The 15,287-nt window shown below is 43.2% G+C and overlaps 2 protein-coding genes across 5 annotated transcripts in view; one reads left to right on the top strand and one right to left on the bottom strand.

Moving 5' to 3' along the window:
- ppih (peptidylprolyl isomerase H (cyclophilin H)) overlaps nt 1-15,287 on the bottom strand; it is a 41,733-nt gene that overhangs the window by 9,766 nt on the left and 16,680 nt on the right. The gene's annotated exons all lie outside the window — the stretch shown is intronic.
- The window catches only part of si:dkeyp-100a1.6 (probable G-protein coupled receptor 160), a 30,157-nt gene that overhangs the window by 1,109 nt on the left and 13,761 nt on the right, over nt 1-15,287 (top strand). For 2 of the 3 annotated variants that reach the window (XM_005478300.4, XM_005478299.4), the window contains exon 1: nt 3-791. The exons of the other annotated variant lie outside the window; for it this stretch is intronic. The gene's annotated coding sequence lies outside the window, so the exon portion shown is untranslated. Of the gene's footprint in view, nt 1-2; nt 792-15,287 lie in introns of those variants that run through there. 3 annotated transcript variants of the gene reach the window in all.

The following is a 15,287-nucleotide window of genomic DNA, read 5'->3' on the forward strand; positions in this document are numbered from 1 at the left end:
TTAACTTTTTTTTTCTTAACAGTGGACTACTTTTGTCGTCATCCTATTACTAGGGTATCAACTTTCCAAGATTATTTTGAATTTCCATTTCGAGGAATTTATGCTACTTGGAAAAACCGGGTATCAAGTGCACCGACTTAGACATAGGGCCAAGGCTTTAACAAAGAGTGTTGAAATTTTCAAATCCACAGCAAGCAAATTCGCCACACCCGTATTAACTGATCAGGAGCAAAAAGAACAAGAAAATAATAATAATAATGTAAAAAACTGAGAACAAAGCCACATGGCAAACTAATCAAGCCAAACCCAAGGCTACAGTGTTGACATAGTTCACATATCAACTTTGCAACAGGAATAATCACAAGTCTATTGTGGTCAAAGACAGATAAGTTGACATTTCCGTGAGCCGGCCATTCACTGGATCTTGATTCCCAAGAAACGGGTGTAACTTGATATACATGAGGTGTAAGCAAGCAAAATAATTTAAAGGGAGCAGTTTCAAACACAGTGAGCAGTCACTGGTTGTCCTGGCTGCAGGACATGCAAATTGATGCACCAGGAAGTCGTCACTTTCATGATACATGTGGGAGGGAAAACAAGCAGGTGTTCTTGGAAAAAAAAAACAGAAGGTGTGTCCCATCAGGTGTGTGCATTAACAATGGGGAAGCAGGATCATACAGAGTCACCTACCTGTTCACAACAGTCAGAAGGAGGACTTAATATGCATTACTGAACAAGAGTTAACCACCTCTGCTGAAGCTTACAGGACTAATACAACACAGCATAAAAAGGTAAATTCAGAGCCATTTATTATTTCTTTTTCATGATTAACACAGGGTTCTTCAATGGCAGAATATGATTTAATTTAAGTCTAAAGGAACAAAGTTTATGTGTGTGCTGCATTGTGCAGAAGTGATTCTACGGTGGCAAACTGTTTGGTCAGTTTGAATAAAACACTTTAGCATTTCTTAAAATTACAATAAAAGGAGTTTGCCATACCAAAATAACAACTGATGGAGATTTTCATTAGCAATTTCCCAGTTTCTTAAGTATGTAGGTACGTACAAGATAAGCAGACTAATCACATTAATGAACGAAGCCCTTACAATTTTTTCTAGGATGCACATCAAGCACTGTGAGAGAAACGGAGAATTTCTGCATTTGCTCATTTTTAACACTGCATGGTTTCTCATTTCCTCTTTTAATCTAAGATTTTGATATTAACAATTTACCAGTGTGGTCAAACGGATACACCCTTATTTTCAGGGTGTATGCTTTGTCATCACCTCAGTCTCAACGACGTGTAAGCAGGGTAACACGGCTTTTAGGTTACGACTACACCGAATTTGATAATGATACATATTTATAATATTACATCAATGCATTTTGCCATTCCAATGTGACCTCTTAACTGTTCAGACTTTACAAGTGCAGTGCATACTGTAATTATCAGGAGAAAGTTTTCTTAAATGAAGTTAAATGTAAACAAGAAAAGACATTTTATAACTTGCAGAAGAAAAATATCAATGTATATGTACTTTCTTTGGTGGAGTCCTAAAGGAGCCCTCTAAAGTACCCTCTTCATATAATGATTCAAGTTTAGAAATACAATGGTAATCTGAAGAGGGGCAGGGGCAAAGGTATTCAATAAAATAGGTCATCAACAATTCACTCAGTAACTCAATTATAAATATCCTGAAGGAAATTTTTTATATGTTTTACAATTAATTATTGACATACACCAAGAGAGTATCTGTTTTCTGCAGCAGGAAAGAGCTGCAGAGTATCCATTATTCCTCCAATTGTTCAGGTAATATGATAAAAAATACTTTTGTTTTATTAATGAGCAATAATAAATATTCAAAATAGAAAAAAACAATTGTTTCAAATGAAATGTTCATTGCAATTTGTAAAATGAAAACCAATGCTTTTAATAGTTTAACTGCAAAACAAAACCCTTTTTGCATTGAAGAAAACATTTTCTTCAATGCAAAAATAAATATTTGCAATAAAGTACTGTCAAATAAAATAAGCCATACATGCATCCTAAACTAAGGTTTTAAAAACCTTTATTCTGACATCATGGAAATTTTCCTTACATTAGTGGGAGGCAACAAACGAGTTGTGATAGTATCATATAACTTGGGTGATGTAAACTTGGTGTCTATATTTGTTTTTGTGCATGCGAGTCTATGTTCTAATGAAAATGCATGACTACAATGATGATAAGCTAGTCTATCCATATTCTCAGAACTGAGGTGTGTCCGGTGCTTCAATGCAACACTTCCTCCTGTAGAAAACAGACGTTCTGATGGTAAGATAGATAGATGGGGATTAATAAAGTATCTATCTATCTAAGGGGAAATTCAAGGTTCCAGCAGCTTAAGAACACCACACACACAGCATTCACTACAATGTACCAGGATGATACACAACAATCAACAAAACAACATTACTAAATCAATCTAAATCTAAATCAGTCTAAATCAGCAGTAGCCAAGCGTATAATGTGCTGGGGATGCAGTCCTGTTTGAGGTGTGTGTCAGGATAATAATGCAATGGTGCAACAGTGCAAGGTTAAAATCTAGTGACCAACAGTAAATGTGTGCATATGTCAACATGTACAATAAAATGTAAGCACAGTAATTTAACAGTTCTAATATAAATATATGGGCAAATAATATAAAAACTAACCAGCAGTAGTATAAGAATTATGGCATCAGTGCAAGTCAGATACAATCATTGGTCAAAAATGACATATATGGACAATAAAAAAAAAATGTAAACATGGTAATATAACAGTTCTAGTATAAATATAAATATATGGGCAAATAAGATAAAACAGAATAAAGTGTACGCATGGTAATATAACAGTTCAAGTATAAATATATTGGCAAATAAGATAAAACAGAATAACAGTAGGCTAGTATAAGAGTAATAGCATTAGTGCAAGTAAACATAGTAGTATAAGAGTTCTAGCAGCAGTGCAGGGATAAGGTACAATACACAATATGGGCAGATAAGTCCTGTGAATGTATTAGAAGGTGGCGGTGCAGATAGACTATGCAGAGAAGACCAACTCTCCTTTTCCCTTAAGTGAAGCATTGTAAAGTCGTATGGCCCTGGGTACAAATGACTTCCTGAGTCTGTCTGTTGCGCATGTCAGGGAGCGCAGCCTCCAGCTGATCAAGCTCTTCTGCTGTATGATAGTGGTGTGGAGTGGATGACAGTCATTGTCCAGGATGTTGAGTATCTTGTTCATAGTCCTTTTGTCTGATACTGAAGTGATACACTCCAGTTCAGCTCCCACAACAGAGCCAGCTTTCCTTACCAGCCTGTCTAGTCGCCCAGCATCCCTCTTCTTAGTGCTTCCTCCCCAGCATGCCACAGCATAGAAGAGGACGCTGGCAACAACAGACTGGTAAAACATCCTGAGGAGCTTGCTGCAGACATTGAAGGACCGCAGCCTCCTCAGGAAGTACAGCCTGCTCTGCCCCTTCTTGTAGATTGCTGCAGTGTTGGCTGACCAGTCCAGTTTATCGTCTAGATGTATTCCCAGGTACTTGTATGTGTTCACCACCTCCACATTGACCCCCTCGATGGTGACTGGCAGCAGGGCATGCTTAGACTTCCTGAAATCCACCACCATTTCCTTGGTCTTAGCAGTGTTGAGTTGTAGGTGGTTGAGTCTGCACCATTGCACAAAGTCCTCCACCAGGCTCCTGTATTCCTCCTCTTGCCCGTCCCTGATACAGCCCACAATTGCAGTGTCGTCCGAAAACTTCTGCATGTGGCATGACTCCGTGTTGTAACAGAAGTCAGAAGTGTACAGGGTGAACAGGACTGGAGAGAGCACTGTTCCCTGTGGAGCTCCGGTGCTGCTGATGACAGTGTCGGAGAGGCAGTCCTTCAATCTGACGAACTGTGGCCGTTCAGTCAGGTAGTCTCCAATCCAGGATACTAGGTGAGCATCCACACCCATCTGCAGGAGCTTATCACTCAGTCTGGGGGGGTGGATGGTGTTAAAAGCACTGGAGAAGTCAAAGAACATGATTCTCACTGTACTTTTCCCCTTGTCCAGATGTGAGTGTGTCCTGTGTAGGAGGTATGAGATGGCATCGTCGACGCCCACTTTCTCCTGATATGCAAACTGCAGCGGGTCTAGTGCATGGCGCACCTGTGGCCTAAGTATCCTCAGAACCAGTCTCTCCATGGTCTTCATCAGGTGTGATGTGAGCGCGACTGGCCTGAAGTCATTAAGCTCACTTGGGTGTGGTTTCTTAGGGACAGGTATGAGACATGATGTCTTCCACAGTGTTGGGACTCTCCCGAGGTGCAGGCTCCGGTTGAAGATGTGCTCCAGTGGCTCTCCCAGTTCAGCAGCACAGACCTTAAGCAGTCTTGGGCACAGTCCATCCGGCCCGGCTGCTTTCCTGGGATGGAGTCTCTTCAACTGTCCCCTGACTTGATCTGCCGTGATGAAGGGGGGGGAGGGAGGGAGAGGGGCAGGTGTGAGGGGTTACCCTGGTCTTGGTCACCCTGAGGAGGCGGGGGGTGGAGAGGGAGGGGGAGTGTGTCTGTGTGGGGTTGCCATTGGTCCGGTGGGGGAGGGGTACGTGTTGCATTGAGAGTGAGAGGGGAGGTGTAAATTGGGCAGTTATGCAAACAGTGTCCGGGGGTGGTGGACAGGCCGCATCCATTGAGGCTTGAGCAGGGCAGTCAAACCTGTTGTAGAAGTGGTTTAGCTGGTTTGCCCTGTCCAAATCTCCCTCCACAGAGCTGCTACTCCTCTTCCCCAGGCCTGTAATGGTCTTCATTCCATCCCAGACCTCCTTCATATTATTCTCCTGCAGCTTCTTTTCCACCTTCTTCTTGTAATCCTCCTTGGCCTCTTTCAGCCTGACTTTGAGTTCCCCCTGCACGCGCCTCAGCTCTGCCTGGTTCCCCTCCCTGAACGCCATCTTTTTCCTATTCAGGAGGGTCTTGACATTGCTGGTTATCCAAGGCTTGTTGTTTGGAAAGCAGCGTACAGTTCTTGTGGGGACAACAACGTCCATACAAAAGTTCAGGTAGTCGGTCATACAGTGTGTGACCTCTTCCAAATCTTCTCCATTCTGTAATACACTCCAGTCTGTGGACTCAAAGCAGTCTCTCAAAGCCTCATCTGCTCCAGGTGTCCACTTCCTGAAAGTGCGTGTGGCAGAAGGTAGCCTCTGTACTTTTGGTATGTACAGTGGCTGTAGATGAATGAGGTTGTGATCCGATTTTCCTAGTGGTGGTAGGGGGGTGGCGTTGTATGCGTCTCTCACGTTTGCATACATGAGGTCTATTGTCCGGTTTTTCCTAGTCGGGCAATCAACAAACTGGTAGAAGTTCGTTAGCGTAGAATCCAGTGTTATGTGGTTGAAGTCGCCAGAGATCGCAAAGAGAGCATCTGTATGCTGAGTTTGGAGCCTTGCAATTGTAGAGTGAACTAGAAAGCGAAAATTTCAGAAGAAATTTTATGTGTGCCTATGCCGCTGCTAATCTGTGTAGTTTTCCATTCATACGGCTACAGACAGCAAAACTCAGAAGAGCAGCCATTCTCCACCATGAATTATGGTAAAAACAAACACCGCTCGCGCCTCACAGATGACAGCTTACAGTTTTGGGTAAAGATGAGGTCACTTTGTACAGCCCCGATTTGCAGACGCTGTGCACACAGGTTCATAAGCAGAAGTCCCTCTGTACCACGGCAGACCCCGACAATGTTTGCACGAACACACTTTGAACCAGTACGTTATGGACCACTTTTCACACATGGTTGGTGTACCCTCCCAGCCAGCTGTAGCTTTTCAACTCACAGCCCGACACACACCCAAAAAACAGCCGAGAGAGCACAGACTACGCCCGAGAGGTGTGATTGCAGATGCCCCTCAGGTGGGTCCACCTCCCCTGCAGCGGCACTGCAGACCACGCCCCGCCACACATATCAAACACGTAAAATAAATATTTATGCACTTTTGCATTCACTTTTTGTTTTTTGTTATTTTTACACAGTGTTCTGAATGATGAACAATGGTCTACAGCCAATCTTGTGTATTATTATACAAACTTTGGTTGTAAGATTCAGATAACTATTTAATAAAAGCTAAATATTTTATACAGGGAGTGCAGAATTATTAGGCAAATGAGTATTTTGTCCACATCATCCCCTTCATGCATGTTGTCTTACTCCAAGCTGTATAGGCTCGAAAGACTACTACCAATTAAGCATATTAGGTGATGTGCATCTCTGTAATGAGAAGGGGTATGGTCTAATGACATCAACACCCTATATCAGGTGTGCATAATTATTAGGCAACTTCCTTTCCTTTGGCAAAATGGGTCAAAAGAAGGACTTGACAGGCTCAGAAAAGTCAAAAATAGTGAGATATCTTGCAGAGGGATGCAGCAGTCTTAAAATTGCAAAGCTTCTGAAGCGTGATCATCGGACAATCAAGCGTTTCATTCAAAATAGTCAACAGGGTCGCAAGAAGCGTGTGGAAAAACCAAGGCGCAAAATAACTGCCCATGAACTGAGAAAAGTCAAGCGTGCAGCTGCCAAGATGCCACTTGCCACCAGTTTGGCCATATTTCAGAGCTGCAACATCACTGGAGTGCCCAAAAGCACAAGGTGTGCAATACTCAGAGACATGGCCAAGGTAAGAAAGGCTGAAAGACGACCACCACTGAACAAGACACACAAGCTGAAACGTCAAGACTGGGCCAAGAAATATCTCAAGACTGATTTTTCTAAGGTTTTATGGACTTATGAAATGAGAGTGAGTCTTGATGGGCCAGATGGATGGGCCCGTGGCTGGATTGGTAAAGGGCAGAGAGCTCCAGTCCCACTCAGACGCCTGCAAGGTGGAGGTGGAGTACTGGTTTGGGCTGGTATCATCAAAGGTGAGCTTGTGGGGCCTTTTCGGGTTGAGGATGGAGTCAAGCTCAACTCCCAGTCCTACTGCAAGTTTCTGGAAGACACCTTCTTCAAGCAGTGGTACAGGAAGAAGTCTGCATCCTTCAAGAAAAACATGATTTTCATGCAGGACAATGCTCCATCACACGCGTCCAAGTACTCCACAGCGTGGCTGGCAAGAAAGGGTTTAAAAGAAGAAAAACTAATGACATGGCCTCCTTGTTCACCTGATCTGAACCCCATTGAGAACCTGTGGTCCATCATCAAATGTGAGATTTACAAGGAGGGAAAACAGTACACCTCTCTGAACAGTGTCTGGGAGGCTGTGGTTGCTGCTGCACGCAATGTTGATGGTGAACAGATCAAAACACTGACAGAATCCATGGATGGCAGGCTTTTGAGTGTCCTTGCAAAGAAAGGTGGCTATATTGGTCGCTGATTTGTTTTTGTTTTGTTTTTGAATGTCAGAAATGTATATTTGTGAATGTGGAGATGTTATATTGGTTTCACTGGTAAAAATAAATAATTGAAATGGGTATATATTTGTTTTTTGTTAAGTTGCCTAATAATTATGCACAGTAATAGTCACCTGCACACACAGATATCCCCCTAAAATAGCTAAAACTAAACACAAACTAAAAACTACTTCCGAAAACATTCAGCTTTGGTATTAATGAGTTTTTTGGGTTCATTGAGAACATGGTTGTTGTTCAATAATAAAATTATTCCTCAAAAATACAACTTGCCTAATAATTCTGCACTCCCTGTATTTGTCTCTCAAAAATAGTTCATAACTTCCCTTCAACTTATTCATGTCACCTAAAGGGTAAACCTGTTTCTCCATCACCAGTTCAGCTCTGATGATTCAGTAAGGACATCTGCCGTTTTTACAGCTGTAGCTCCAGCAAACATCAGCTGATACCAGAAATTAAAAGCAAATGAATTCTAACAACAGCTGATCAAGCTTAAAGGTGCTGCTGTTGTTTTGCGCGATAAACAAACAAGAGAGAAACGCCGATCATTGATCAGTTTCATGACTGAAGTTTCAACAGGCGAGAGAATGACAGGGGAGGCTGTCATAAAGTTCACCATGCGCACACAGCTGTATAGAAACTCTGTCGTGCTAGCTAGAACGCAGTACGAGTTATTGTAACTGATTGTAAAAAGTCAGCACAACAAAAATAAACTACACCTAAACTCGGTTTATATCTGACCCAAATAGAGTGCAGGTCATAACTTCTTACCTGAAATTCAGTTCACCTCACGCTCCGACCGGCAGCCGCCTGCTTCTCCTGCCTTCGGTTTCCCTGATCCACGATCTACCACCGGTTGATCGGCGGTCGCCTCGCCGCCTCGTTCCCCACATGTTCTTTCTGACACACACCGGTGGATAGCTGCCCTCGGTTGTAGCTCCGCGTCAGCGACTACCAAACAACTCAGTTATTTTTTCCACATCGACCAGCATCTGGACAATCCACTGCCTTTCACTGTTTGTACCGTTACTAAAAAAAACCCCTCATCGGCTCATAAAACGAAAAATAAGTCCAGCTATGACCCTGAGTCAAAAAGACAGCCAGCTCGGGTTAGCTAGCTACCTGTCTAGCTCTTTGCAGGCACCGAAAACATCAGAGCTAATATGGGATGTCTTGGTAACACGAGCAGATATTTGAAGTTTACATCTGGCCAATCCACCACCTTTCACTGTTTATACCGTTACTAAAATGAATAAATAAATAAATCATCGGTCCATATAAACGAAAAATAAGTCCAGCTAAAACACATACTGTCGGCGAGCGACCGGGTGCTGACACGAGTTTCACCCGCCTCAATATAAGCCAAGCCTGGGTGCTTTTTCACGAAGGGTCGCTAGCGGTGCTAGCTAACTATGCTAGCGGCACTAGCTAGCTAGCCGGCTATCAGCAACACGTAAGAGAACTGCTGCTAAATAAACTACACCTAAACTCGGTTTATATCTGACCCAAATAGAGTGCAGGTCATAACTTCTTACCTGAAATTCAGTTCACCTCACGCTCCTGCCTTCGCTTTCCCTGATCCATGATTGACCACCGCGTTAGCAATCGCCTGCCCGGCCTCATGTGTCTCGTTGGCGGCATGTCCTTTCTGTCACACACCGGTGGGTAGCTGCCCTCTGTTGTAGCTCCACCACCAAACAACTCAGTTATTTTTTCCACATCGACCAGCATCATCGGCCCATATAAACGAAAAATAAGTCCAGCTAAGACACAGACCCTTGCCGAGCGATCGGGCGATTAAACAAATTTTACCCACCTCACTATCAGCCAAGCCTGGGTGGTTTTTCACGAAGGGGCGCTAGCTAGCTAAGCTAGCGGCGCTAGCTAGCTAGCCGGCTATCAGCAACACTTAAAAGAATTGTCGCTAATATGGGATGTCTTGATAAAACGAGCAGATATTTGAAGTTTACACACCTACATTCTCGCCTGAAAATATCTTAAAAGTGTATTTTGTGACCTAGAAACACGAATAAAAGACATATAAAACGAAGTGGTGTCCGCCATTGTTTGACTCGGTAGAGGCATGCTATGAATTGTGGGATATGTAGTTTTCACCAAGCATGGCACCCTTTAGGCCGTACTACTCCCGGTATACCACTAGAGAGAGCCAACCCACCACAAATGAAGTCTGTTTCTATGGTGCCAAAAGCAGAATCTTTCTCAGGAGCCTAGAAATTGGCCTAAAGTTGCACTAAAATCTAAATATTTCAAAAACTATAAAAGTTATGAACACCAAAAGTCACACCATACTAGCCCAGCTCCAGCCGCACAAAATGATGTAACATATGTACCCCTATTGTCAAAACTGTTTGGCAGAGGAGCGCGGGAAAATTTTCACTAAAATATTAATATTTTAAAAACTATAATAGTCATAAACACCAAAAGTCATAGCACACCATTCCAGATCCAGCCGCACAAAATGAGGTAACATATATGAAGCTTTTCTCAAAACTGCGGGGCGTGATACGTGCCGAAATTTAGGCGGAAGATGGAGAATAATAATAACTAGAAAGCGAAAATTTCAGAAGAAATTTATGTGTGCCTATGCCGCTGCTAATCTGTGTAGTTTTCCATTCATACGGCTACAGACAGCAAAACTCAGAAGAGCAGCCATTCTCCACCATGAATTATGGTAAAAACAAACACCGCTCGCGCCTCACAGATGACAGCTTACAGTTTTGGGTAAAGATGAGGTCACTTTGTACAGCCCCGATTTGCAGACGCTGTGCACACAGGTTCATAAGCAGAAGTCCCTCTGTACCACGGCAGACCCCGACAATGTTTGCACGAACACACTTTGAACCAGTACGTTATGGACCACTTTTCACACATGGTTGGTGTACCCTCCCAGCCAGCTGTAGCTTTTCAACTCACAGCCCGACACACACCCAAAAAACAGCCGAGAGAGCACAGACTACGCCCGAGAGGTGTGATTGCAGATGCCCCTCAGGTGGGTCCACCTCCCCTGCAGCGGCACTGCAGACCACGCCCCGCCACACATATCAAACACGTAAAATAAATATTTATGCACTTTTGCATTCACTTTTTGTTTTTTGTTATTTTTACACAGTGTTCTGAATGATGAACAATGGTCTACAGCCAATCTTGTGTATTATATACAAACTTTGGTTGTAAGATTCAGATAACTATTTAATAAAAGCTAAATATTTTATACAGGGAGTGCAGAATTATTAGGCAAATGAGTATTTTGTCCACATCATCCCCTTCATGCATGTTGTCTTACTCCAAGCTGTATAGGCTCGAAAGCCTACTACCAATTAAGCATATTAGGTGATGTGCATCTCTGTAATGAGAAGGGGTATGGTCTAATGACATCAACACCCTATATCAGGTGTGCATAATTATTAGGCAACTTCCTTTCCTTTGGCAAAATGGGTCAAAAGAAGGACTTGACAGGCTCAGAAAAGTCAAAAATAGTGAGATATCTTGCAGAGGCATGCAGCAGTCTTAAAATTGCAAAGCTTCTGAAGCGTGATCATCGAACAATCAAGCGTTTCATTCAAAATAGTCAACAGGGTCGCAGAAGCGTATGGAAAAACCAAGGGCAAATAACTGCCCATGAACTGAGAAAAGTCAAGCGTGCAGCTGCCAAGATGCCACTTGCCACCAGTTTGGCCATATTTCAGAGCTGCAACATCACTGGAGTGCCCAAAAGCACAAGGTGTGCAATACTCAGAGACATGGCCAAGGTAAGAAAGGCTGAAAGACGACCACCACTGAACAAGACACACAAGCTGAAACGTCAAGACTGGGCCAAGAAATATCTCAAGACTGATTTTTCTAAGGTTTTATGGACTGATGAAATGAGAGTGAGTCTTGATGGGCCAGATGGATGGGCCCGTGGCTGGATTGGTAAAGGGCAGAGAGCTCCAGTCCCACTCAGACGCCAGCAAGGTGGAGGTGGAGTACTGGTTTGGGCTGGTATCATCAAAGGTGAGCTTGTGGGGCCTTTTCGGGTTGAGGATGGCGTCAAGCTCAACTCCCAGTCCTACTGCAAGTTTCTGGAAGACACCTTCTTCAAGCAGTGGTACAGGAAGAAGTCTGCATCCTTCAAGAAAAACATGATTTTCATGCAGGACAATGCTCCATCACACGCGTCCAAGTACTCCACAGCGTGGCTGGCAAGAAAGGGTATAAAAGAAGAAAAACTAATGACATGGCCTCCTTGTTCACCTGATCTGAACCCCATTGAGAACCTGTGGTCCATCATCAAATGTGAGATTTACAAGGAGGGAAAACAGTACACCTCTCTGAACAGTGTCTGGGAGGCTGTGGTTGCTGCTGCACGCAATGTTGATGGTGAACAGATCAAAACACTGACAGAATCCATGGATGGCAGGCTTTTGAGTGTCCTTGCAAAGAAAGGTGGCTATATTGGTCGCTGATTTGTTTTGTTTTTGTTTTTGAATGTCAGAAATGTATATTTGTGAATGTGGAGATGTTATATTGGTTTCACTGGTAAAATAAATAATTGAAATGGGTATATATTTGTTTTTTGTTAAGTTGCCTAATAATTATGCACAGTAATAGTCACCTGCACACACAGATATCCCCTAAAATAGCTAAAACTAAACACAAACTAAAAACTACTTCCGAAACATTCAGCTTTGATATTAATGTGTTTTTTGGGTTCATTGAGAACATGGTTGTTGTTCAATAATAAATTATTCCTCAAAAATACAACTTGCCTAATAATTCTGCACTCCCTGTATGAGAGTAAGAAAGAAAAGTATATCTTTGTGTCCACCTTTCTCTGTTAATGCCCTACCTGGCCCCCTGGCAAAAGCTTTGCTAGATCCGCCCCTGCACAGTTACCAGCTGTCAGCTAAATAAAAAAGGAGCTTGGTGTTTATTTCTCTCAGAAACAGTTCATAACTTCCCTTCAACTCATTCATGTCACCTAAAAAAAGGTAAACCTGTTTCTCCATCACCAGTTCAGCTCTGATGATTCAGTAAGGTCATCTCCTGGTTTCGACCAGCCGCTTCTACAGCTGTGGCTCCAGCAAACATCAGCTGATACTAGAAATTAAAATCAAATGAATTCTAACAACAGCTGATCAAGCTTAAACGTGCTGCTGTTGTTTAGCGCGATAAACAAACAAGAGAGAAAAGCCGATCATTGATCAGTTTCATGACTGAAGTTTGAACAGGCGAGAGAATGACAGGGGAGGCTGTCATAAAGTTCAACATCAGTAACTTAGCGCGCACACAGCTGTATAGAAACTCCATCGTGCTAGCTACCACGCAGTACGAGTTATTATAACTGATTGTAAAAAGTCAGCACAACGAAAATAAACTACACCTAAACTCGGTTTATATCTGACCCAAATAGAGTGCAGGTCATAACTTCTTACCTGAAATTCAGTTCACCTCACGCTCCGACCGGCAGCCGCCTGCTTCTCCTGCCTTCGGTTTCCCTGATCCACGATCTACCACCGGTCGATTGGCGGTCGCCTCGCCGCCTCGTTCCCCGCATGTTCTTTCTGACACACACCGGTGGATAGCTGCCCTCGGTTGTAGCTCCGCGTCAGCGACTACCAAACACTCAGTTATTTTTTCCACATCGACCAGCATCTGGACAATCCACCGCCTTTCACTGTTTGTACCGTTACTAAAAAAAACCCTCATCGGCTCATAAAAACGAAAAATAAGTCCAGCTATGACCCTGAGTCAAAAAGACAGCCAGCTCGGGTTAGCTAGCTACCTGTCTAGCTCTTTGCAGGCACCGAAAACATCAGAGCTAATATGGGATGTCTTGGTAACACGAGCAGATATTTGAAGTTTACATCTGGCCAATCCACCACCTTTCACTGTTTATACCGTTACTAAAATGAATAAATAAATAAATCATCGGTCCATATAAACGAAAAATAAGTCCAGCTAAAACACATACTGTCGGCGAGCGACCGGGTGCTGACACGAGTTTCACCCGCCTCAATATAAGCCAAGCCTGGGTGCTTTTTCACGAAGGGTCGCTAGCGGTGCTAGCTAACTATGCTAGCGGCGCTAGCTAGCTAGCCGGCTATCAGCAACACATAAGAGAACTGCTGCTAAATAAACTACACCTAAACTCGGTTTATATCTGACCCAAATAGAGTGCAGGTCATAACTTCTTACCTGAAATTCAGTTCACCTCACGCTCCTGCCTTCGCTTTCCCTGATCCACGATTGACCTCCGCGTTAGCAAACACCGGTCGATCGGCGGTCGCAGCATGTCCTTTCTGTCATACACCGGTGGATAGCTGCCCACTGTTGTAGCTCCGCGTTATAGCACCACCAAACAACTCAGTTATTTTTTCCACATCCAGCTGTAACTCCGATTCTGTGCGAGCATTTGCGAGAGACCGGGGAGGTGAAATAACAGAGAGAGTCCCCTCGCTATCCATTTGCAGCCAAGTGCGGCAGCTAGCTAGGTAGCCGGCTAGCTGTCAGGCAGGACCAACGTCGTCAGAGCACTGTCGCTAAATATGGGATGTCTTGATAAAACAAGCAGATATTTGAAGTTTACACACCTACATTCTCGCCTGAAAATATCTTAAAAGTTTATTTTGTGACCTAGAAACATGAATAAAAGACATATAAAACGAAGTGGTGGCCGCCATTGTTCACTCTGTAGAGGCGTGCTATGAATTGTGGGATATGGAGTTTTCAACACAAGGATAAATCTTTTCGGCTGTACTACTCCCGGTATACCACTAGAGAGAGCCAAGACACCACAAATGAAGTCTGTTTATTTGGCGCCAAAAGATGAATTGGCCTAAATTTGTACTAAATATTAATATTAAAAAAACTATAAAAGTCATAAACACCAAAAGTCACAACATAATAGTCCAGCTCCAGCCGCACAAAATGATCTAACATATGTAATCCTAATGTCAAAACTGTTTGGCAGAGGAGCGCGGGAAAATTTTCACTAAAATATTAATATTTAAAAACTATAAAATTCATAAACACCAAAAGTCATAGCACACCATTCCAGATCTGGCCGCACAAAATGAGGTAACATATATGAAGCTTGTCTCAAACTGCGGGGCGTGATACGTGCCGAAATTTAGGCGGAAGATGGAGAATAATAATAATAAGAATAATAATCCGACGAATAGTAATATGTGTGCTCTTGGCATAGGCACACATAACTAGAAAGCGAAAATTTCAGAAGAAATTTTATGTGTGCCTATGCCGCTGCTAATCTGTGTAGTTTTCCATTCATACGGCTACAGACAGCAAAACTCAGAAGAGCAGCCATTCTCCACCATGAATTATGGTAAAAACAAACACCGCTCGCGCCTCACAGATGACAGCTTACAGTTTTGGGTAAAGATGAGGTCACTTTGTACAGCCCCGATTTGCAGACGCTGTGCACACAGGTTCATAAGCAGAAGTCCCTCTGTACCACGGCAGACCCCGACAATGTTTGCACGAACACACTTTGAACCAGTACGTTATGGACCACTTTTCACACATGGTTGGTGTACCCTCCCAGCCAGCTGTAGCTTTTCAACTCAGAGCCCGACACACACCCAAAAAACAGCCGAGAGAGCACAGACTACGCCCGAGAGGTGTGATTGCAGATGCCCCTCAGGTGGGTCCACCTCCCCTGCAGCGGCACTGCAGACCACGCCCCGCCACACATATCAAACACGTAAAATAAATATTTATGCACTTTTGCATTCACTTTTGTTTTTGTTATTTTTACACAGTGTTCTGAATGATGAACAATGGTCTACAGCCAATCTTGTGTATTATTATACAAACTTTGGTTGTAAGATTCAGATAACTATTTAATAAAGCTA

Source organism: Oreochromis niloticus, linkage group LG20 (assembly GCF_001858045.2).
Source record: "Oreochromis niloticus isolate F11D_XX linkage group LG20, O_niloticus_UMD_NMBU, whole genome shotgun sequence".
NCBI classification, from domain to species: Eukaryota; Metazoa; Chordata; class Actinopteri; order Cichliformes; family Cichlidae; genus Oreochromis; species Oreochromis niloticus.